Raw genomic sequence first — 25790 nt, forward strand, 5'->3', positions numbered from 1 at the left:
CAGCCCAAACCAGTTTCCCCCCCTGCCCCCCAAATACACTGTTGTATGTGCATGTACACCATATATGTGAGTTTTTTGTGTACATTCATAAATAAAAGTTACTGAAAGTAACACATTGCATGCATTTTATACAATGATTTAACACCATTAAAAGAACCAAAGCATTACACTTAATATGTATGAAACAAAATAGGTACAACAAAATGAAAATGCACAAACATTTTCCTTGTTACTGGAAAAAGTTTTTTTTAAAATGAGGTACTATATCTGTAAATGAATAAGCAATCCACCTATAGGCTCCTATCTGTACTTAAAAACAAAATATTTTTCACATTAAAAATAAATCTGTCATGTAAGCATAATCCTGAGACATTTATCCCCTTCAGGACGTCATTAAAAAGTATGGATAGTCCTTGTTTGTGTTTTATTTTTAAACAAGTATACTCACCAACATTCTTTGGGAGTGGTAGAGGAAGAAGATCTTTCAGATGGAGCTCCATGATCTTTCTTAAAAACTACAGAGAAGTCCTGGGATCTCGTCTTAATTTTAATGCACAGACCGTGCTCGCTGGGCAGATCGGGAACCAGATTTAAATTTTTAATCCCCAAAAAGGAGTGTATATAATTGCTTAATAGTTACTGGAGTTTCTCAGTTACTGATGTAAAATAGAAGCAAATCTTATCTTTACATTAGCAGGAATTTCAGCAGTAGTATGATTTGCAACATGTAAATCTGTCTCCGTTCAGGGTCTTGGCTAGTTTCATAATTGAATTTGTAATTTAGAGCTCTTGTCTGTCAGATGTACACTTTTTTTTAATATGATGAAACTAGAGCATGGATTTTCCATCAGTGTATTTTGTCAAAATATACAAAACTTTGAGTGAGATTTTAAAGACAAAGGGGTACTATTCCTACCTCCAGGCTCTGGAGCCATTGTTTATTTGAGAGCAACATTTCATGAAAACTTGGCTGGCTCCATAATGTATACTATAGATCCTATGACCTGCATTCAGTATTTAAAATCCCATTAAATATTACACATCTATACCAGTGTTTTTCCTGAGACCAAAGACCTAATTCTGATCTTCCCTATACTGGTGCAAATTGGTAGTAACCCCATTGAAATCGCTAGTATTAGTGAGGTGTGAAAATGGTATAAAATGAGAGTCTGAATGAGGCCTTAACCTAAATGTGTGTTCTGGTTTCCTCAAAGTAGCAATTGACACCAATCTTGACAAGAGTTCAGAGGTTGACTGAACTAGTTATTGGTAGAGTAGTCAAGAACTTAAAAACAAAGTTTCAGCAGCATCAAATGTGAAAAATAAAGATGCGTGATGGCTTTGCAGCTCTGGCGTAGGATGAAATGCATTGCTGTAGTCTGTCAATTAGTGTGAGACCTCTGGTCTGGAAAACAATTAAACTTTTCTGCCCCAACAAATTTTAGCACAATGGGCCAAAATCAGTCCTGGTACAACTATAATAAAGTGATTAACTAGTTCTAATTGTTTTCAAGTTTTTGAAAGTATATTTAATGCTGGTGAAAAGTGTCTGATTGACAGCAATTGGAGAATGCCAGCATCCTCTTCTATCTATAGAAAAGAGAGCACCAGTTCAGGCCTCCTCCATGTCTTCCCTCTATTCTGCCTCAACCCATCTCTAAAGGGACTGATCTGTGGAAGAAATGGTAATGCAGTCTCTATGTGCATTCAATCATTGACCTACCTGCTGAGATTGCCAGCAAGATGGCAGATTACTGCCAGTTGTGATTGGGGCACCTGCCCACCACCAGAAACTGAACTGAGACTACCACCTCAGTTCATGTATGCTACTAAACAGCTTTCAGACAGTAAGAACTTTTGGTCACTAACAAGTTACATCACATATCAACAAATGATTTAGAGATGAAAAGCTCTTATCTTTTTTCCAGTTCTTTGGGCCATGCAAACTTCTGTATCCCATTTCTTAAGGCTAATATAGCAATCTGTCCAGGGAAGCAATAACTCTCTCTTTTTCTTCCTATCCACCCCCTACACCTATTTTTACATGATTTCACATCAAAATATGTCCACCCAATGGAAGTGCATCTCATTCCAATTGGCATCTCTAGAAGCTCTAAACTGGGTCTGGGTTTTATATTTGATGCTGTAATTTAAAAGATACGGACTCTTCTATTAAATAATTAGCATTGTAGATCTTAGGATTTTCAGTACATTTTGGTGTCAGTTAGGATTTAAAGGAAACTTTGAAAATAATTGCCTTCAAAATAACTTTTGGGGCTCTTGTCAAGGTTACAGGAATCTTCCCTTTGTAGATGTGTGTAAATTCCCATTCAAGTAATTAACTTTTGATGAAATACACTTTTGGAAGATCCACAACTTATTTTCATCAGATCCAGAATAGCTTCCAGATAACACATGAAAATTCTTCCAATTAAAGATTAACAAAGAATATGAAAGGAGACCATTTTGCATGTTCCACTATAAAGGAAAATAGTAAAAATTAACACCTTTTGGGGGACAGAGGTTCATAAAGTTAGGGCCCAAGACAAATTTTTGAAAACTTGTATCTCATTTACTTACCTGCCAAGATCTGGATTCAATCTTCTATTTCCCTTACTCAAATTGATGGTGTAATTAAAATGAAAAGCAATGCAGGGAATACAGCTCCCTGTTCAAAGTGTTCATGATGTCAGCTGCTGTTGCAACTGAAACACAGAATCTTAAGTTTAGGTCTAGACATGAGGAACTAAATTTCAAATATTCTGTATTAGAACATAAAAATTAAAAGCACTTTTAAAGATCTGTTCTGTAGATGATTTGAGATCTTTAATAAATGTTGAATAGAAAGCTTTATAATTCACCTTTTAAATATAAATGAATTATTCTCATTTTAGGCTGGTCAGAGGGATCTTTTTTACCGTTATAAAAAGGATCTTGGGATACATGTGCATAATATCTTTTAAAGGAAATAATCAGTGAATCATATGAGTTTTCATTTTTCAATTTTCAAGCATGATTTAGCTACAGATATTGTAATTCTTAAATCTAATTAAAGAATCGTCCTTAGTTCTAGCCAGTAAATCAGCCTATTGTAGATTGTTTGATTTAAATTTCAGAGATTAACAAATTAAAATTTAATGGCTATATTTGCTCTCATATAAAAGAATTACACTGGCATTCCTTGGTTCTAATAGCAATAGAAATGCAGAGGTCCAAATCCAGCCGTGTAGCAAACACTCAACGTGCAGGCATCATCTCATATAAAGGAAAGCTACAAAGGGCTTGTTCACACTTACCCGGAAATTCGGCAGCAGTCGACGGGAGTTACGCAAACCATGCAGAGTAGTTTGCGTAACTCCCGTCAACTGCTTCTGCACGCTGTTCACATTGCGCTATGCTAGTTGAGGGGGTGGACTTATTCAGTCGACTCCCTCATCGATTGAGCGGGTCTCACTGACTGCTCAATCAATCATGAAAGATCGATCTGGCGGTGGCAAATTTGCCGCCACCAGTGTAAACATAGCCTAAGTATGTCTTGTACGTGATCAGTTTTGCCTTTTAAGACAGGATGCCAAACTTTGGGCCAGTTCAGTACATCATAGGATACTATTTACTGCTCTTTTCAACAGCAAGAAAGTACCTATTCAAACTGATGTCAATTTATACATGAAGAAGATGGAAGTTAAAGCATCTTCTGTCTGGGGGCAACCAATGCTGTGTTTCAGTCAAACTGCAGGCATGATCGGGTTGGAACTGTTTGTGCTACATTCCTTTCTACCTATCCCCTCTTTATAAACTTGCCTAGGCACAAGTAGGGTTTAATTCACTATGCATCTAATCCAGTTTCCACTGACTTCAGTGGGAGTTAGATCAGGGCCTATATGCACCCCATTAGAAACAAAATTCAAAATCCAAAATGCTGGTGTGTGGCTGAGTTATGTGACTATAAGGCAGGGTCTAGCTGAACATGCTGAGGGACAAAGAGGAAAATGCTGTGTGCGGTTGGATTTAGTTTTACTAGAGATTGGCTCATGACATGTTCCCAAATGCAACTCTACTTCCTTCAGAATATACTTTTTGGGTAGTCTTTAATTATGTGATCACATACGGTTCTCAAATAAAACAATATAATAGCACAGAGAGGGTTTTTTCTACAACCTTAAATGCACATGTGCAGCATTTTCTAGTAGTGTGTAAAATTGTGCTTATATACCAGTATTAAATGTGTTTTATTTAAAATAAAACACAGCAGAATTACTAAACTATTCAACTAGGAGTGGTTGCTAGCACTAACCTACTGTATCGGCACTTCGAAAGGGAAAAGATGTTTTCAAATGAAGAGTATTTCCAGATCAGTTCCTATTCTTTCTTCCTGTGTAAGCTTTCAGCTTGGTCACAGTGAGAATGGGAACAACATAATCACAGGTTCTGCAGCTGCAGAGACGAGGGCCTGATTTCCCCTATACATATATGCTTCCTCATCTTCCACCAAGTTTGACTCAAGAAGACAACTTTAATTTCAGTTTCTAAGTTTTATTTGGTATCAGAACATGCTGGGGATTGTATTTTAGCAGTTAAAATATAACTAATAGCAAAGAAAGAACAAGAAGCAGATGAAATGTGACTATTTCCCCCCCAAGGAAGGTCTCGGGGTGCTTCATGCCACTTTGGAGAAGTATGGTGTTCCTAAATTATTCCCTGATATGTCAGGCTCTCTAGGCAAGCTGCCTGTGCGAAAGGAGCTTTTGGGGGAACTGCAAGAGATCTCAGACAAGTGCTAATCAGTTCTGGAGTATTAGGAAACTAAAAATAGGAGCTAAAATTGATAGCCTGGAACAAAGGCTATGTTTACACTGGTGGCGGCAAATTCGCCGCAGCCAGATTGATCTTTCATGATCGATTGAGCGGTTAGTGAGACCTGCTCAATCGATGAGGGAGTCGACTGAATAAGTCCACCCCCTCAACTAGCGTAGCGCTGAGCCGACGGGAACAGGCTCAGCGCAGTGTGAACAGCACGCAGAAGCAGTCGACGGGAGTTACGCAAACTACTCTGCGTGGTTTGCGTAACTCTCGTCAACTGCCGCCAAATTTCTGGGTAAGCGTGAACAAGCCCAAAGAGTAGAAGCTATGCAATACAAAGTGAACTTGAGACGGAAAGTGAAGATCAGACTCTTAGCTTCTGATATACTGAAGGAAAATAAAATGCTGAAATCCTATTTGGAGAAACCATATGTACAGTATATATTGGGGTTCCCAACGGAAAAGGAAGGAACTGGCCCACACATCTATTTTCAAGGATTGGCTCCATGCTGTCCTGAAAAAGAATATGATTTACTGTCTGTGCATACAGAATCCTTCAAAGGAAAAAAAAGTCTTTGATAAAACAGATTCAAATGTTATTCAAAAAGCAGCTGGAAACAAGTTTTAGAGAACAAGATGCTGTTTATTCCATATGGGATAATCCAAAGCAGGGGGCGGGGGGAGGGGAAGAAAAGTTTAAACTGGTTTAGGAACATTCTGTAGGATAAATGATTTGATGTGAGTTTCATCATTGCATGCCACATTCTGGAAAATTCTTCTAAGGGCTGAATTAAGTTGGTAATTTGAAGTTTATGCAAAAGCGTCTGGAAATAGAGTTGCAGAAGCACCAAGAGTTTAAAACTTCCAGGGACAGTGAGTGCGGATAGATTGTGTGCAGTTAGATTATTTTAGCAGGATTGTACTTTATATTGAACTTTACATTTCAACATGAGCAATCAAAACTTAAAGTTTAACTACTAGTTACAAGAACTTTGAAATCTTTATGGCTATTTTTCACACCTCTCCTCATGACTAAGGCCTGGTCTGCATTAGAGAGTTTTGTCAACAAAAGCCAGCTTTTGTCAACAAGACAGTCCTGATGTACACACTACAATGATCCTTTTGTCGACAAAACTGCCATGTTGTCGACAAAATAAAACCACCTCCACGAGAGGCGTAGAGCTTTTTGCGACAAAGCATCAGTGTAGACACTGCTGTATGTTTTTGTCATGGTAAATGGCCTCTGGAAATGTCCCACAATACCAATCCTGACCACTCTGGACATCTGTTTGCACTCTGCTGCTCTGCAGCCACCCATCCCTCCCCCATTACAGTCACTGGACGTTTGAAATTATTATTCCACTTCCTGCTTGGGCGGCGGGGAGAGCTTGCATCTTTTCCTCCCAGCTGACCATGCCAGCTCCATGCAGCAAATGCTCTCCCGCTTGGAGCACACCAGCGCTGCTGGACCTGATCAGCATTTAGGGGGAGTCTGCTGTGCAGTCCCAGGTCCGCTCTAGCTAAAGGAACTTTGATACCTACGGCCAGATTTCTTGTGCCATGGTGGAGAAAGGGCTATGAGCGGGGCATGCTGCAGTGCTGAGCTAAAATCAAGGAGCTGCGGCAGAGCTACCACAAGGCCAGGGAGGCAAACCGTCGCTGTAGTGCAGAGTCAATGAGCTGCTGCTTCTACAAAGAGCTGGAATCTATCCACCCCAAAGATGCCAGTAGACACCTCCGCGGGCCCTGAGGCCACCAGATACTGGACTGAACCCCACGAAGAGGTCATTGATGAGGAAGTGGAGCTGGAGGATGACCCAGAGCCAGGGAACAGTTTGGTTGCTGAGTTTGGGAGTCAGGAGCTGCTCTAGACCCCAGAAGGCTACAGTCAGCACCAGCCCTTCAGCTCAGGCGTTCAGGATGCAGGAGAGGGGAGCTCTGGTAAGTGTTTGGAAGCTGATGCTGCTTGTGTACTGGAGGCAAGGGGGTTCTTAGCTTAGCTAAAACATACAGGTGCTTGAAAGGATAGAAATGCACAGGAGTAGCTGTGTTTGCACGTGTTTCCCCATTCCCTCACACATCTAGGCAATATGTCTGAGAAGCATGTTAATGCACCCTGAGATTTTGTGAGTATCCTCCGGTGTGACCTCTAGGAATCTTTCTTGGAGGTACTCCCTGATTCTGTGCCTCAGATTCCTGGGCAGAGCAGCTGTGTTTCTGCCCCCTGTTATAGGTCACTTTCCCACGCCAATTGGCAATCACTTGAGCGGGGACCAAAGCAGCACACAGTCGTGCAGCATAGGAACCCGATTTGAAGCTGCTCACGTGGAGATGCATCCTAGCATCTTTGCTGACTCTAAGGAGCGAGATATCTGCTTCTATGGCCCCTGTCTGTGAGAACGGTGGCACAATTTGCAATTTGTTTTTCCTGTGTACCTGCATTTATGCCCCAAGTGAGCACCCACCCAGAACCTAGACCTACTTGGATGGTCTTGCCCCCCCTGCAAACTCACCATTCCCAGGCTGATCGAGGAGCTGTACTCTGCGCAGGGGGACAGCGAGAATGAGGTGTGTTTCACAGTGATTCATGTTTACTGTTAGGGCCCTCACAATAATAGTTTTGTTCACTGTTTCTTGTTCTTACACAGATGTGACCTTCACAACCAAGCTCCTACACCAGCGGACTGCCTACGACTGATAAGGAAGCGACCCCGGAAAAGCAAGGAGGAGATGTTCCAGGCACTCCTCCTGTCCCCTGAAGCATCCAAAAGAGAGAAAAGGGCATGGACACAATCGATGTCAGAATCTCAGAAGATGGACAGACAGGAATGGAAGGAAAACCAGGAGAGAATTTTAGCTGGCCATGAGCTCATGATCAAGGCCATGGAGGAGCAGACAGAGCTTCTAAAGACAATAGTGTCATTGCAGACACAGTTCATGCAAACTCGCCCACCCCCTTCAGCTGCAACAGAACTTCTTCCCCTGCACTCCACCAACTCCCCCCACACATTCCTACCAAAGTCACGGACCATCTCGCTACCCCCTCAGACAGCTATGAGAACCACAGCTGGACTTACATGCAGCTGTCATAACTGGCACTGCCCCCCACTATGTTCCCCTCTGTAGGATTTGTTTCTGTTGTGTGCTGTTTTGTGTTTAATAATAAAAGTAAGCTCTCAAAACAAGAAGCACTCTTCATTTATGTGTTGAACATGGTATGTACACCTACCACCGACACAAATGTACAGCTGTATAGCAGTCATGGAATGTCACAGCGCAGTTTCAAAAAACACCTGATGGGTTCTCATTGTCAAAATGGGCCCTCAATGCCTCTCTTATGCGTATGGCCCCCTATTGTGCCCCTCTAATACCCCTGGCATCTGGCTGCTCATATTCAGATGCAAAGCAATCTGCCTCTGTGGTCCACCCAGGGGCAAACTTCTCGCCCTTAGCTTCACATAAATTATGGAGCACACAGCAGGCGGCTATAACCACAGGAATATTGTCCTCATTTAAAGTCCAGCCTGCCATAAAGGCATCTCCAGCGCACCTTGAACCTGCAAACACACATTTAACAGTCATTCGGCATCTGCTCAGCCTGTTATTGAAACGCTCCTTGCTGCTATCCAGGTTGCCTGTGTAAGGCTTCGTGAGCCATGGTATTAGTGGGTAGGCTGTGTCTCCCAGGATCTCTATGGGCATCTCAACATCCCCTACAGGAATCTTTTCGTCTGGAAAAAAAGTCCTGCTTATAGCTTCCAGTGACAGGCTAGTGTTCCTGAAGATACGAGCATCATGCACCTTTCCTGACCAACCGGCGTTGATGTCAGTGAAATGCCCACAGTGATCCACAAGCCCCTGGAGTAGCATAAAGAAGTACCCCTTCCTACTGAGGTACTCCGTTGTGAGATGGTCCGGTGCCAAAATTTGGGATGTGTGTGCCATCTATTGCCCTGCCACATTTAGGGAATCCTATTGCTGCAAATCCATCCACTATTTCACGCACATTGCCCAAAGTCACAGTCCTTCGCAGCAGAATGTGATTAATGGCCCTGCACACTTGCGATAACACAGCTTCAGTGGTGGACTTGCCGACTCCAAACTGATTAGCGACTGACCGGTAGCAGTCTGGAGTTGACAGCTTCCACACAGTGATTGCCACACGCTTCTCCACCAAGAAGGCAGTTCTCATTCTGGTGTCCTTGTGCAGAGTTCCATGAAGGTGGCTTTTGCACATTCGAAAGTTCTGTAGCCACTGCTCGTCATCCCAGACCTGCATAATGATGCAGTCTCACCACTCGGTGTTTGTCTCATGCACCCAGAAGCGGCAGTTCGCCGTGAGCAGGTGCTCTGTGAATGACAACAGTAATGCGGTGCTATTTGTCTGCATGTCACTCAGCAGGTCAGACTCCTCAGATTCCTGTTCTGATTCGGAGCTCATGATGTACTGTGCGACCAGCCACAATGTGTTCAGAATGTTGAAAGCAACAGTGGAGAGTAGTGCGGGATCCATCTTTTCAGATAGAAATGATGGGTGTGCAGTAAACGGCAGGGAGCTGTTGAAAAAATGGCTGGCAGCAATGCAATGAATGACGGCATGGAAACATAATGCACCATGGGATGTTGAGCCAGCATTATGCTGCTCCGCGCTTCTCTCCCCCATCCCAGAATTCCTAGCGGCAGGAGCTGCTGAGTTGCCTGGTGGGATAGCTGCCCACAATGCAGTGCTCTCACTGTCGATACTACAGCACCAAGTGTGGATGCTTTTTTGTGACATGAGTTCTGTGTCGATGGGTGCGAGCGCTTTAATTATAGCGCTTTTTTATCACCGGAAAAACTACCATCGACAAAACTTTCTAGTGTAGACAAGGCTGAGGTGGCTAACAATCCTTCCTAGAATATAATATTACAATATTCACAGATGCAAGATAAGATCTCTCTTTGGTTCAATCCAGAGAGAGAGGGAGCAGGGATGGTGAATTTGGTATCTTCCCTCCAGTGAGAAAGGACAACCAAGACTGAATCAGACTTCCATCTTGGTGTCACGATGTGTCCAGATTAAATTCTTCCTTTTCTCTTTTTAGAGTTTTATATGTTATTTCCTACATATAACACTGTACAAGATAGGCTGTTTGTTTTTTAAACTTTCCCAAGGACAATGATAGCTATTATAGGGGCAAAACCACACTTATTTCCACTCAAATTCTCAGTCTTCAGTGAGTGTGTGTGAGTGAGGACAGAGTAGGAACAGAGCAAAAACTTCAAGATAAAGCCCTCTGCATGCTATTGGTCTGTTCTCCCAGCAGAAATAATGGATTTCAGCCACTCTCACAGCCTTCACCCTGGTTTCATTGTGTCCTGGGCAGTCCAGTACAACTTCTTGTTATGCTGCAAATCATCCCGATTGAACATTTTAAATGGACTGCAAAACTAGACCAATCAAACATTACATACTGTGGGAACAAAATTAGCCATTGCCTATGAAAACTCTAGTGTGTTCTAATTTTATTACTGTATGGTAATTTGTATATATTAATCTATGCTAAGTGAAAGTGCAAATTGCTGGTAGTCGTTATTTCAGTTCATTAGTAACACCGAGCTAGAGTAATTGGTTTTATGGTTATTTTTAACCAGTTTATTTTGAAGAGGTAACTCCTGTCAGTGTGTCTCCAGTTGTAGAGCATTACCAACTTGAATCTGTGTGCTCTGGATTTCAACTCAGTGACTTGCATTATGCCCATCAATTCCAGGGGGGATAAAGGAAATGGGGGAGAGGAATTGATCCTGAACTGGTCTAAGTCTTGTTGAAAAAAGTGATTAGTAAAGTATGATCTTCTGTGAATATGTAACTTGTTGTATTGCAAAGTGAGACCACATGCACAGAAAAATTGCATTCTCTTTCTGGCAGTGCTGCTTCAGCATCTAACACCTACCAGTGCACTGACAAGAACATTTATGTCAAAGAAGTCGTATTAAAAATGAAAGCCATTCAAGCTGACTCATTTCAGTAAGTGAACAAAAATACTGGAACCTTTGATAGGAGCATGCAAAAAAAGCATGTCTTCTGTTTCTGCTTTACTGCTAGTGCAGAGCTGGTGTGCAGTTTTTTCCCAGCTGCTTCTTTTACATGAGCTGGTATAGCAAAGGAGTAAAATTTCAGAGTACATTATGGCAATGCCTGATCGCACTTCAGATCATTTGGCTCATTGCAGATGTTAGGAACATTTGCTGCCTCTCTGTGAAAGCAAGTTTGGGAAATGCTTGATTTGTTATGTTCTGGTAACAGTGAGAAAACTGGGGGAAGTCATTTGAGTATGTGGGAATTACACATTAATTCTTCTTCAAATTATGATGAGAATTTAATAGCACAAGATCTTAGGAAAAAAATAACCCAAGTACTATTGAGCCATATTATTCCACAGACCAAATATTCATTCCCAAATATTGGGCCTAACAGATGAGTAACATTTTGTTTGAGGCATGGTCCATAGGAGAAAGCCCTCAGTGTCAGGATCTGGAAAGCCAATTGGTCTCCAGCGTTATTGCACAAGGTGTAAGCATGGCAGAAAAAACCAATAATATATACTGGCAAATATAAACTATGAACCTGGTGGCCTTCAACCAGGGAGGCTTTGTTGTGGAAAAGGTCATCACAGGCCACTCTATACAACTCCTGTTACAAGGACAACATAGACCAAATAGGTGGGCCAATTTTTATTCCCGGGCAAGCACTGGCTGACATGCAGGATGTCTCCTTAGCGTGCAAGTGTTCTGGCTTCGCTCCCACAAATATGACGGCTTTGAGTCCCAACCCTGAGTAAGGCTATATCTCTTGTTCATCTCCCTAGCTATGCTGTCATCTTGCTAACCTTAACTGATATTGGGAGAAGGGCAAAGTCCTCCCAGTCTGGCATGATAATCCAGTTGGCGTATGTATATGAGTCCATGTCCAAAAACGTAATCTGAATTAAACAATCATAGGTGAATGAAGTGGCCCCTATTCAAGTCGCATTAGCAACTCATCCTCCTTTTTCTTTTCCTCTTGCTAACGGTTCTGTCCACTGCAACAGCTTTCTGCCCATTATGCCTTTTGAAGCAGTAGCTATACAGTGCTAAGAGTTTTTTCCCAGGAAAGCTCTGTGCAAACCAGCCCCTTTGTGAGAACCATTGTGTTCTGAGAAATCACATTGTTGATGCCCGGAATGGACAAGCATGGCTGTGGGCTGCCCTATCTATTAGCTACTGTTTGCCTCCTAGCCCACAGAGTAATGCTGTGGCTGAAGATCAGCCCACTGAGCAGTTCCCAAACCTGGGCCTGAGATGTAAGAGGCTGTGATATAAGTGAGACAATCAGGGTCAGAACAGAGTGAATGAAGTAGTAGAACCAAGCCTGAGTCAGAGGCCTATTGATCACTATGCTAAGACCTTTGTTGCCAGGGCTGTCCAGATCATGTGCTGTCACGCCCAGTCTCAGTCACTGGAGTTTATTTTCTTAATGGGTGTTAACCAAACAAGAAACAGTTTTAACTCAATCTTTGGCCCCAGGCTTCTGGGCCACCCCTCCCAGCACCCCGTCTCCTGGCAGTCTCCAAGCCTCAGTCAGCTCTGTACTCCTCCTGGAGCAGCAGGTGCAGGGCCCACCACAGGAGCTAGCTGTACTGCACTGTGGCTTTCCCTCCCCAGGGCAAATCCTATCTCAGTCCTTCCTAGCAGCCCTTTATAGGCCCTGGGGTAGCCCAGTCCCCTTGAATTGGCTGGACTGGATCCACCTACCCTGGTCCAGGGGAGATGGGCTCCGTGTATCCACAGGGACTAGCTACCGTGTGACACCTGCCAGGGTGGTTCCAACCCAGAATATGTGCACAAAAGTAGCCTATCCTAACCCGGGCAGGTTAAATCTAGTGTCACCAGGTATGAAATCTAATGCTGCCTACCGTATGCAGAGACTACCTTGGATTTTCTGGATCAGGGTGGTCCACCATTGCACTGTCCAGTACTGGCTGTGCACCCAGTTATACCCCAGACCTCTTTTAAAAAGAGAATGTATTGAGCCCTACTTGGGTCAGTCTCTGCATCAGGGACCACATGATGTGCAATTGCAGAGAACTATGTTAGCAGCTTGAAACGCCTCCAAATGGAGGAGGTTTTTCTTTCTTTGTATTTTAACATTTTCTTAAAACAATTTCAGTGCCTTTGATTGTCACATTTGCATGTGTAGTTAGATAAGTAGCTACATGTTCTTGTAACTGATATAAACTCTACAGAAGTCATACGGGCATAATTTTCAACTTTAGCTCTTGGTTTTGTCCTTTGTCAGGCCATCAGTATTACTTTAACATGGTTTTATAATTGCATTTATATACTCTGCATACCTCATCTGATTTTTTGATGATTAATTTATCTTTACTGAGTTATTATTCAGTTGTGTTGATAAGGTATTTTAATTTTACTGAGTTACAAAAAATTAGACTGACTTAGAACAAGAGGGTCAGATAATTTTGGATTCTAAAATTCTTATCAACTCCAAGTCCTGAAGGCTTCTTCCTTACCACTGTTGTTTTACATCGGACAGTTTCCTTCCTTGATCCCAGCCATTAAAGTCTATCATAAAAAAATGATATTTAGACAATCCATAAAACTCACATAATAGAATAAAGATTCCTTTGGAAATTCAGAAATCCTGTTAAGTAAACCTTCCCATTATCGCCACCATCAAACTGCAAATCCATTTAACCAGCAGCAGTAAAGAGAAGATTTCTGAAGCCAGCTAGCAAAATAGTACTGAGAAAAAAAATCCTTTTCCATGGTGTTCATTTCACCAGAGCCTCTGGAACTGCATTTATCATTTTGGTCTGAACAACAGATGTCACTTGTAAGAACAGTTTTAGTTTTTTACCCAATTCAAGTACTATATTTCACTACTATACTATAATTTACTTGGAAAGTTAATTGCTCTGTTATTTTACAGTGACCTTGAATGTCTTTCATATCTGAAGAAAATGACATTTGGGTTTTCTAATTTAGGAGCACAAAAGAGGTTGAGACACAGCATTAGTACCTGATTCACACAGTGAAAAAGTGCTTAGGTTAAATTATAGGCTGCCAAAGCTGGGACCAAAGATAACATTATTAGGCTTTTGCATTAAATATGATTAATGGCACAACAGGGCTATCACTTGGGCCACCTCATGTTTGTATCTTATTTATTTTATGGTTAGGATTTTGTCATTTTAAATCAACTGTGTTCATGCACACTATTTTGTAGGCGTAAAATTTACCTTGTATACACTCAAATTTTCTGATAGTATCAAGGTGCACTCTGGCAGAATTTTGGAGGATGAGGAACTCCCTTTTTCCTCCCTTCTCCTCACGATTAATGTCTTTAGGGTTCAAGAGAGTATGAGATATTCTTATAGTGGAAAATCTTATGTGAGACACACAGAGAGTAGTTACGTACAGATCTAGCTGCCGTTTCTAGGCTATGAAAAAAATAAGACAAAACAAAGACCTGGTTTTCAAAGGTGCCGAGCACTTCCAGCTCCCTGAGATTTCACTTAGAGCTGCTTTTTTAAAAGATTAAACAAAATAGATACTGGGTGGGTAATGCAACTGATGTGACGGATTACTGTAATTCCAGTGCCTCCCAAAGATTATACAAAGTCATGTCTTAATCTGACACACAGTTACAGAACTTGCAAAGCCACAGAATCAACTTTTCTCTGCAAAGAACAAAAATGAAGGTTACTCCAGCAGTGGTGACATTCCTACAAGCCTTTTTCTGAAACACTGCAGTGTATTTAGCACATTACTGCTTAGAATGCTTCAGTCTGGAAGATAAGAGCTGCTGCTGCTGCATAGAAAAAAGGGAAACTTGTAATACATACACAGTTTCAGAACAGAGACTGTGGCTGAAAAATGTAGCTGTCAACACCTGCCCCCCAGGGAATCTTTGGCTTTTGCAATTTGGCAAACTGGAATATAAATAGAAAAAGTATGCTTTTCAGGTTTTGGTATGAAGCTAGATGCTAATAATACTCAGGTATGCTTTGAGTCTCTGTCCAAGGTCCTAACAGCCATCTGAAGGGTTGGAAAAGGTAGAAGAGGGAAAATGGTTAGACTATGAAGTCTGATAAATGATATGCAAATTATTTGCTTAATAAGCTGTGCATTTTTTTCTTTTTAAAGAGATAGGATATTCTTAGGATATACACACACAAAAATAAATGAACAAGAACATTGACAAATTTTAGCATACATGTTGAAGACCACTTTCAGCAGTTGCCCCATAAAGACACTGCTTGATAAGATTTTTGTCCAACCAACATTTGATATGCTTTGTGTATTCTTACAATTAAATGGGGTTTTAATAAATTACGTTTACTTGAAAATTTACAGTGGCGCCCACTGTTAAGGCAGCTGAGTAACTTACATCAGTAAAAAGCAGTTTGAGCACAAGACTGACTTTTTTCTGTAACTAGTAAATTAGAACTATAGTATTTAATACAAAATGTCAACACACATTCCCTCTTTCCTTTCTTCATTATGTGGAAAACAAAACATTAACAACTTTCTTAATCTATCTTCATATGTCTGTCATCCAAACAATAGATACAATACCGTTTGAAAAATATGAGCTCCATTTCTTAAGTGAATTTCTCTTTTGTTAAAAAATACAGTATTTTCTCTTTAGCCAAGCAAGCCATTTTCCATACAATTAAAAAGCTAGTTTCATAGCTTCTGTTTGTAAAATTAATTGTAACCATATCATAATTGTCTGATCCCAACAGATTAACTTGACTAACGGTATCTCCACAAGTAGTAGTAATGTAATGGCTCGTTGTTCACCCTGTAACAAGTTTTGTCCTACTATAGAATCTCATTTCTTAGGAGAACAATTTTCAATATAAACAGGAAGTTGTTCTTGGCCTTCTAATCCCTGCACTAAAATGGATGCTAATTTGAGGAATAAGTCATTCCTCAGGACTATACAGATGACACTGAGTTAGGGCTATAATTTAATACTGATTCTTAACAGCTGTTTCTTGACTATCCTGAAAGGTTTTCTCACATGCCGACAGCAGTGTGCTTCCTTTTCTACTTTTGGGGGAAATGTCATGTGACTTAAGCGCTTATCTGGACTGGTACTTCAGTTACTGTGGTGAATGGCATGGATATTTACAGGCATACAGTCACAGAAAAATGAGTTAAAGTACCTTTTTGTCTGATATTTATGTTACTGCTGCTGGCCTTTGGCTCTCACAGATTTGCTCCTAACCTCTACCAGAGCACAGCAAATAACTTCGACATTTCCCTTCTGAGCAGTGGCATATATACTTCTATGGGAATTGATTCTCATTCCAGCTGTTCATGTCCTATCCCAGTGACTCAGCAAAGGCTCAAATGGTTTTCCTGGATCACTTGTACAATTCTACTCACCTAGGGCTAATGTTTTGTTTGCTTTTGGAAAGGGAAATAACATATTATCATTACATTTTTCATTATTATCCCATGCTAAAGGATAGGAAAATAGATCTTTGTATCTGAGCTAGTACTGTGTATCATGACAATTTTACACAACTGCAGTATTATCAGGAAAAGAATGTGTCAATGAACCCACCACAACCTTCCAGTGTATAATTTTCATCCATATTTAGAAGGTTATAGAAACTCCAGCTAAACTGAGATATCACAACAAAACATTGATGCCAAAAGTAGTACAGAAAAGCTGCTGCTTTTTCCTTGGCAGGCTCAGGTGAGGATGCTGAACAATATCTGTTGTACAGGTACAAGGTGCTTATGTATTTTCCTTTACCTAGGATCTCTATCAGATCATCAACTTGGGGAATGAGATGTGAACTGAATTCTGACACCAGTAGCACAAGTAGAGGGATCCATATAATTTTGATCCCAAGATGACAGTTGCAGTTGGCTCAGTGCTCCCTAAGGTAAGCACTTCTTCCACTTCATTGCCAGGACAGTATCCTGGGGGAATCAGTATAGACTATTGCAATAAGATCAGCTCATGGAAGACAGCTCTGTCAATGGCTATTAGCCAGATGGGCAGGGATTGCTGTTTGCCAGAAGCTGGGAATGGGCGATGGGATGATCACTTGATGATTACCTGTTCTGTTCGTTCCCTGTGAAGCACCTGGCATTGATCACCATTGGAAGACATTGGTCTGACCTAGTATGGCTGTTCTTATGTTCTTAAGATTGTTGTTTCTCAAATATACTGGGCTCTTAGTAATCAAAATGAATCTCAAGCATTCCACTAGTCATCTAGATAATAAGCTATGGACAATCTGGCATTTCATCTTTGTGTCTCTGATTTAGTTTTGTTCACTCATCAGCACGTGTAATTCCTCATTTATTTTGACTTTGGCTATTTTGCCATTTCTCAGATGGATTAACATTTATCAAGTTTCACTTGCGCCAGATTTAAATAGTCTTTTAGTCTTAGTATTGGTTTGCAATATATATGAAACTTGCTATATAAAACTTGTATGATTGTGACTTTCGTGTGTCTGCACGTTCAGTAATACACACTTGCTGTTACTAGCACATAATCACCATCAAGGTCCTAGATCCTGTCATATGCAGAACATTTACTATTTATTTTTCTTATGGTGCAGTCTTCTGTATTACTTTTTTTTAAAAAAGTCTTCAGGATTTATATTGGTCTGTCTGAGCTTGTTTCATAGAGTCTAAGACCAGAAGGGACCTATTACATCATCCAGTGTGACATTTCTATTACGGTGTGTGTGTGTTTAAACCTAGCCTCATTTTTTTAATCCTTACAACATTGCTAGACTGTGACACAAAAGAATGTCTAGGGTCTGTGTGCGTGTGTGGGAGGGTTTTATTTGTATATATGTGTGTGTGTGCACAAATGAAAACATATGATGGGGGGGGATAAAACTTTACCACCATAAGTAGCAAGGTCGTGAGTGAGTTATGCAGGTCATTGTATATAAGAGTTTATAAAAGCTTCATATTCCATCTCACCCTATAATATACTGTTCACAGGCCCTTAACTGACAGGAAAACTGTTTTATAAATGTTTCAGACAGTTCTGTTATTACTTATTAGGAGTAATGGTGTAACACTTCACCTGCAAAGTCAGGTGCCTTGATATCATGATTTAGGATGCAGATAGAGACAGATTGGTGGATTCCTGTCTCGGGGGAAGAAGAAGGGAATCCAGTGCATTTAAGTGGAGGGGATTCCTGTGTGCATGTACACCCCACACTCAGATGTGAAGGGGTATAATATTAGGGCGTTGATTTCACAAGACACTTAAGCATCTGCCTAACGTTAAGTAGGATTACTCACATACAAAGTTAGGCACCTGCTTAATTATCTTGCATAATTGGGGCCTAGATTAACAAACTGAAAATACCACAGATTTAACTGTTACTATCTCCACAATCTCATCTAGAAGGATTTAATGTGAGAGTCTTATGCACTTATTTTAAAGTGTTTCATATAGCACCTCTCTTTATATATTATGCACATGCCTGCATTGCTATTCACCAGATATGGTCCTCTGCATCTATGTTTAAGTGTAGCTATAATGCCATTTTACAACTCCTGTCTCAGTTTAGATATTGGACTAGAAGACCTTTCAGGTTGTGGGGAATAAGCACATTTCACAGCTTGTTTTTTCTTGCTCAGGCTGATACTATATGAGCTCTTTTAATCATGAACCTTGCATAATCACCAGAAATTTCATTTGCTGTTCAGTTTCTGAACATTCTGGTATGTTACATATTTATAAACTTTGCTAGAGCTAAATTGGATTTATGTCATAATTTGCTCCTTTTTCCATTATTTATAATCTCCTCTTCAATTAGGTCATGAATTTACCATGCACAAGATATTCAGACACCCACTTTTTGGAATCTGTTACAAACTGATCAAATGTTTCAAGCAAGTTATCAGATCTCTTTCCTAAGAACCTCTTGAGGTCTTGACCTGTCTGCTTAGACATGGCTTTATTTGGTTGGTATAAAAGTACCTACTATCCAAAACCAAATACACTGTTTTTTGGGGGGCAGAAGGGAGACAGATTGACTAACCAACTGTTTTGTGTTTCCCAAGTGATATCTAAGTTTGCCTGATTCATATATTTTAATGCCAGAAGGAACCATTAGATCATCTAGTCTGACCTCCTGCACAACACAAGTCATAGAATTAGACTTAAAATTGGTATTTTCTGCAGTTAGTCCCTCATTTGTAATGCATATTGAACCACTCTTGCTGGATTTGTCTTCCAGCTTCTATGTTTGTCATGGGACATCTAGGGAATATCTCACTGATCTAGTATACAAAATCCCAATGAGGATACTGTTGTGATCTGATAGACCTTTCAGTAGATAAGCAACTAATATATTACCACCGTGAGACATTATCTGGTCTATGTCACAAGCTGTGTGATCATGTAGTTAAATATTTCTCTGAAGTCCTTAGGTCTCCTTTACAACAGTCAGTTGTTTTAGGCCAGGTTATAGTACAGAGACAGGACTGGTAGGGTTGGCTGGTTATCTCCTTCTGGTAATGGATGAAGATCTGCGCTTCATGCTGTGGTGAGGTTTTTTTTTTTTTTTTTTTTTTAAGGGTTACCATAGTCCATGCTGTTTTGACATTTCTGAAGATCCTAGCAGGTAGGAGGAGTTGCTCAAGTGGGATATTTAAGCAGGTGTTTCCATTTAATCTAACAAGGTCAGTATGCCCGAGTGATTTACCGGGTTAGCTGGCAGAGACTCAGTCTGGATGAGAGTGAGGTAATGCTAGTAGGCTGGGGAAGCACTTGGAAGTTATTTCAGCTCCCTTTATTGGAGAGTATACCTGCCATTTCTTATGTGGGTGTGCAGTTTGGCTGTCCTTTTCAATCTGCAGCTGCTGTTGAATGACTAGGTAGCAGTAGTGGCCAAAAGCACTTTTTCCCCCCAGCTGTGCTTGGCTGGAAAGTTCTAAATTTTCCTTTTGGATGCTGCCCTCTGCAGTTATCCACACTGTAATGCGCTCTGCATGGCGCTATGCCCATCTTGACACCTAAGCCCGTGCAGATTGCAGTGGCTCACTTCCTGTGCAGCGCATCTCATAAGGAGCACGTAACACCAGTGTTCTAGGATCGACTCTGGCTTCCAATTTGGTTCTGAGTGCAGCTTCATGGTGTTAGTTTTGTCCTATAAAGCCCTAAATCGTTTGGGACCCAGTTACCTGAGAAACTGCCTTATTCTTCAGGTGATACTCATGCAGCTGAAATCATTGATAGTGCTGGTTTAAAACAAAGTAGGCTGGCAACAGGGCTTTCTCCGTGTGAATCCTCATCTTTGGACTTCATTTGCCACACTGGTTGATGGAGCCAAGATTACTTGACCTACAGGCCATACTGCAAGGCCTGTGTGTTTTCCGTGGCTTTTAAAATGAAGATGAGTATAGGCGCCTTGGAGAACAATTTTTGTTAAACCTGACTGGGCGAGGAGGGTATTGATTTATTTTGTAAGGTTTGCAGATATTTTTATGGCACATCCACATAGATTAATGAACAGGAATATTTGGGGAAAAAAACCAAACAAACTGAAATAAATTTAATCAATTGCAGTGACGATTACTGGCTCAATCCTGCAGCATGCTGATTCCCTTTTTGTGGTGCTGAGTGGTCTCAATTCCCATTAAAGTCAAGCATCTCCCAGGACTGGGCCTCCTATCTGCAGGTGGTTAGGCGATGCCAGGCTTTTGTTGCAAGTAGCTTGTAATATGGACCATAGTGTTGTGCTAGTTTGTCAGTATCACTCTTGATAGATCACTGCCCTGATGAGAACAAGTGTACAAGTGCAGCTACACGTTGTCTTTCTTTGATGGGTTTTCAGAGGAAACACACTTTAGTGTCAGATGGAATATTTGGAGATTAGAATGTACACTTCTCTCAGAGTGAAAGGAGATGATGTCTCTCACCATTCTAGTGAAAAGCACAGGCCTATCAAAGGAAAGCCTATCTCAAGAGCCTCTCTCTTCCTCTGTAGCCATGTCAGCATGTGATATTTTGAGAAGGTTATACAGGGATAAGATGTTCCTAGCACTATATAATCCCAGTCTAGTGTTTGTGACCACGGTGTCATAACAGATGTAATTTTCTTTTAATAGATTATTGCTGAAAGTCTTTGTGAAAGAATGGAAAGAGGGCAAATGTTTCACTCAAGGAATGGGAAGGATTTTCTAGGACAAGGCTTACATATGTGTAAGGCAGAATGTGTGCCTAGCCTAACCTAGTGTAATATCAAAAAAAGGGGGTGGGGGTTATTCTTACCAGCAATAAATGGACCTAACTGCCTACTGTAAGAGATATTGTACCTCTGCAGTGAGAGATCGCCCACTCATTCCCCTGCACGTAATGTATTCAAGTGATGATACAATATCTGCTCTACTCCATAGAATTGGAATCAGTTTCTGTTAAGTGACTGCTAGACAGAATCCCTGGGTCCTCTCGCCTAGTTGTACCTTGCTTTAATTTAGGGGTTACTGAAATGTAGGTTCCCCATTCAGTGGATGATCTGGAGCATTATTTATTATTTGTATTGCGGTAGCACCTTGAGGCCCCCACTGAAATGGGGTCCCCATTGTTCTAGGTGCTGTATATACAAACAGTAAGAGCTAGACCTTCCCCTGAGCAGCTGAGTCTAAATAAATAAGACAAAGCGGGGGAGGGGAATAAGGCACAGAAAGGTGAAGTGACTTGCATGAGGTCATAAAAGCAGGTCAGGGCAGAGCTGGGAACAGGCTCCTGACTCCCTCTGCATTGGGCCACACTGTACCTCTCTCTGAGCCCTGATTTTTGAGAGGACCACAGAGTTCCCCATGTATGCCCCAGGCATATGTATGTTTGTCACTTGGAGCGAATAGTTTCAATAAAAGTGGCCATAAATTGGGCATCATCCCAGCCCTGGTATTTTTGGCTGACTCTTTCTAAGCCTCCTCATTCCTTTCCTTCTGGAAGGACACCAATACCGTTCCAGACATATGGCTTGACTGAAGTCTTAGAAACTGCTCGTGTGAGTAAAGTACACATTGGTGTGTGTCTTTTCTGATCAAGGCCAAGGCCATAGGGGCTGCAGGCTGATGTTAGAGTTGGTCGAAACTTTTTTTGTCAGAAAATACCGATTTATTGAAGCAGAAATGATTTTTGGAGATGTATCTGTTTCAATAAAACTTTCTCGGGCCCAAGATTTTTTTGGGGGGAAGACAAAGCGATCCACTCCAGAATAGCTAATAGCCCAGTGGTTAGGAAACTCCCCTGGGATGTGGAAGACTAGATTCAAGTCCTTGCTATGCTAGAGTTAGCCTGGGTCTCCCACAGGTGTTCCCTTAACCCTCAGAAGACAGTTGGTTTCTCAATCACCGGCCTAATGAATATTTCATTATTTATACAAAGTGAAATAGGTCCAACAGGCGACAGAAACAGAAACGCTGACTACATAGTCCGGTGGTTAGGACATTCACCTGGGATGAAGGACATCCAGATTCATGTCCTGTTTTGTCTCTGCCAGAGCAGGGACTTGAAAGTGGGTCTCCCACATGAGTGCCGTAACCACTCGGCCATTGGCTCTTCTGGGGTCGGTCGGTCGGTCGGTCTCTCTCTCTCTCTCTCTCTCTCTCACTCTCACACACACACACATGGTTTCCTCGTATTTTTGAAATGTCGCTGTTTTATCCTGATTTGGAGCAAAAAAAAAATTCTTGTTTTTTGACCAGCCCTACTGACGGTGCTTTTTCCATTGCTTTCCTGCTAGGATTGGAAGTTCTTTCAAGTTTTTTCTTCAGCTTCTCTTCAACCTCTATCTAGTAAATTTCTTTGGCTTTTTTTTTTTTTTTTTTAATCTGGGAGGAAATCTGTTGTGATGTCACTCTAGGCTGGCAGTGATGAAGTACAAGCAAGAGGTGGGTGTTTAATTTGAAGTTCCAGCTCTATTCATCCTCCTCAACCCTGGTCTTTGGACATGGCTGTTAAGAGCTTTTCTTATTTATAGTCAGTGTTTTACTGTCCATGGGGTCAAATGTTTCAGGAGTAATAGGCAGCTACTGCATTTCTGTCCATGTATTTCATGTAGACAGGCATTCCCATAAGATTACTTGAGAAACAGGACAGGAAAACTTTTTTAAGACACGAAAAGAAGAAAATGGATGGAATACAGTTAAAATTCTAATCAGCATCGTGCATGTCTGGGTCATCAGACTTACATAAAGGATTGAATGTTATGTGAGGGAAGAAAGCAGGAGGAGGTAGGGAGAGAACAGGTTGAAGAACTATTTGGCAGGAAAATGGAAAGATTCAGAAAACCCATGTTTTATGACTGTCTGTCAAAAGTAAACGCTGATGTATGCATACAAAGAGATTCCAGAATACTACTCTCTAGCCCCAGATTTGCTTCACTGTTTCAGACTCTAGGTTTTTATATAAGGATTAAAATAGCTATTTATTATGTGTTTTCACATTGGGGGTGCTAGCACAGTGGGGGCCTGGTCCATGCTTAGGGCTGCTAGGTGCTACGCTAATACAAATCATAAATAATAACAATTATTATTGATTTGCTGGTTTATTTCTCGAATGGCAACAAGAACTTTTCGTTAGCTGAGGAATCACATATTTATACATCTCTTCTCATTTCTACGCTGTTCCCTAAACCTAAGGTGGTTTGACCACTTGCTTTTGGAAACTCTTTTCTGTCAGTCTTAGTCTACATTATTTCTCCTAAATTATTTAAAGCTATTAAAAATGTATGGCACATGTACCAAGCCAAGTTTAATGAAAGACTTCTTTTCACTATGTTCCACTAACACAATCTGCATTGGTCCTGACTTTACATGGTGTTGCACATCCACCATTATTTGTTCTCACCTTTTATTCCAGCTGGGAAGCAGGATGAATTCAGATACACTGTACATCAATGTCATTCAAAAATCGAAGGACATAGCTAGCTATCGTTAACTCCCCTAGGTCTAGACATTGTATTTCAAATGAGACCATGATTCTTTTGAATTTAAAAGTGGTTTTTCAAATTCCTGTAGTGAGAAATATCTGTAATTTTAAATCTTGTTTCTTATTATCTTGCATGTTTATTTATCCTCAATCAGGTGGAAGAGAGGGAGTCAAATCCACACCAAGATCAGCAGTTTCTCCCCTCTCTGGCCCTCCACTGTTCTCTTGTAAAATATACCTTTGTCCTGGGGATCTTTTTACCATGGCACACCATGATGTTACACCGAACCTCAAGATATTTCAGCCTGTTCCAAAGTCTTGCAGGTCCCACTTTCAAAATATATGTGCATGAAAATCAGAGAGGCTGGCAACATTATCTGATCTTTTTGATATTTGGATCTTCTTTTGTGATCAAATAGACTAATCCAGTTGTGTTAGTAATCAAATAATAAAATGATGTATTCATTACATTGTTAAGTTGGTGTTTATTAGATTGGGTTGATTTATCAATATATGTACACAATAGCATATTTATCAATCATGCAAATACGTAATATTTCAGAGCTGATGTGACCTCTGAGATGTATGGAAAAGTTGGCAATACTTGGTGGTCTCCCACTGAAATGAATAGCCATACTCTTCAGGGATTGTAAAGCTTTGTTATAGCTTCTTACATAGATTAGATGAGCATGATTTGATCCATTGTGCAGTAACAACTTTTCAGTGTTTTGTCTTTCACATATCAAAAGGTATTTTACCATCAGTAGGGCTAAGCACTTGCTTAAATTATGGTGTTCATCTAGCTCTTTTTCTGGAAGAAGAAAAATACCTCTTTACTCATTTAAAAAACAATAGTTCAGTACAAAACTCTTGCATGTATTGTGTAGATAAGACAGTAGCACTGTATGAAAATGCAAACACTCGAATATCTCCCCTGGGTTGAGACTGTGTTTGCTAAGTTTCATCTAAAAGGGATGCAAATAAGAGTGCAAACATGTGCTTTTCCCAGCCTGCTCCCAAGTACATAGTACACACACCATGTAGGATCCATACTAACCCCCTTCCTGGGTTTTAGTTTTATTAACAGTGATACAACATAAGTTCAACTTCAGTCTTCCCCCAAGGTGTGGCTGCTCCTAGATCCCTCCTCCTGACTGCTCAGCGCACACTTTAGATCCTCTCTAAGAGAGTCACTCCCATCCTACTTATATCACATCGGTGTAATGAGGCACCTGCCTCAGCAAGTCAGCAAAACCCACTTAATATTCCACAGCAAGATCAACACCTATTAAAATGGTGGTGTGTTTCAGGCAAACACTACTAGCCCATTTCAAGGAATTTAAAATTAAAATAACAACCTACCCTTATTTACAATACTGTCAGCTGTATAAGGTACTGTAATGACATGCATTCTCATAAATGTATATTCTAGCTAACGTGTGATGTTGCTTCCATCTGTCATGTTGGAGTTGCACCTCAGTCAATGGCAGAACAATACCAAAACACTAATTATATTAGCCAGAGGAGGGGTGCAGATGCAAATCTGCTCTATCAGGATTTATCAGGCATCATTTCGTAATCAATAGTTTATTTATTAAACAATCAAAAATTGTGCAAGTCCCATAACCAAAACAGACCAGGCTCTGCTCAGATGTTTCAGCTGAATCAATGGAAGTAATCATCTGCTTTACATCAAATACTGAATCAGTTCAAGTTCTGGAATGATAAATGACTTTATTATCTATATGGAATTGACTTGGAATGATAACTGAGACTGAGGTTTGGTATTAAGAACACTCAATATTCCTGTACACTTACACTCTTATTTTCCTTTCCACTTTCTTTTCTCCCCCACCCTCCCTTGCTGTGGCTGTACAAATCAAATTAGAGTATTTAACTCTGCAGTGATTGAATCTTGTGCAATTAGCAAAAAGGTTAATGTAACAGGACAAAAGGAATCTATTGAAAAACAAAATGGAAGCCAGTGGCAATTATTTATACAAGATGAAGT

General features: G+C 40.7%; 1 long non-coding RNA gene across 1 annotated transcript in view; it reads left to right on the forward strand.

Moving 5' to 3' along the window:
* The window catches only part of LOC137162052 (uncharacterized), a 64257-nt gene extending 40001 nt beyond the window's left edge, over positions 1 to 24256 (forward strand). The window contains exons 2-3 of the long non-coding RNA XR_010922259.1: positions 16617 to 16745; positions 23935 to 24256. This is a non-coding gene — a long non-coding RNA (uncharacterized lncRNA). The remainder of the gene's footprint in view (positions 1 to 16616; positions 16746 to 23934) is intronic.
* Positions 24257 to 25790: the final 1534 nt, after the last annotated feature.

The sequence above is a fragment of the Emydura macquarii genome, unplaced genomic scaffold (genome assembly GCF_026122565.2).
Source record: "Emydura macquarii macquarii isolate MOO-44397 ecotype Brisbane River unplaced genomic scaffold, CSIRO-AGI_Emac_v2 contig_2422, whole genome shotgun sequence".
In the NCBI taxonomy this organism is placed as follows: Eukaryota; Metazoa; Chordata; order Testudines; family Chelidae; genus Emydura; species Emydura macquarii.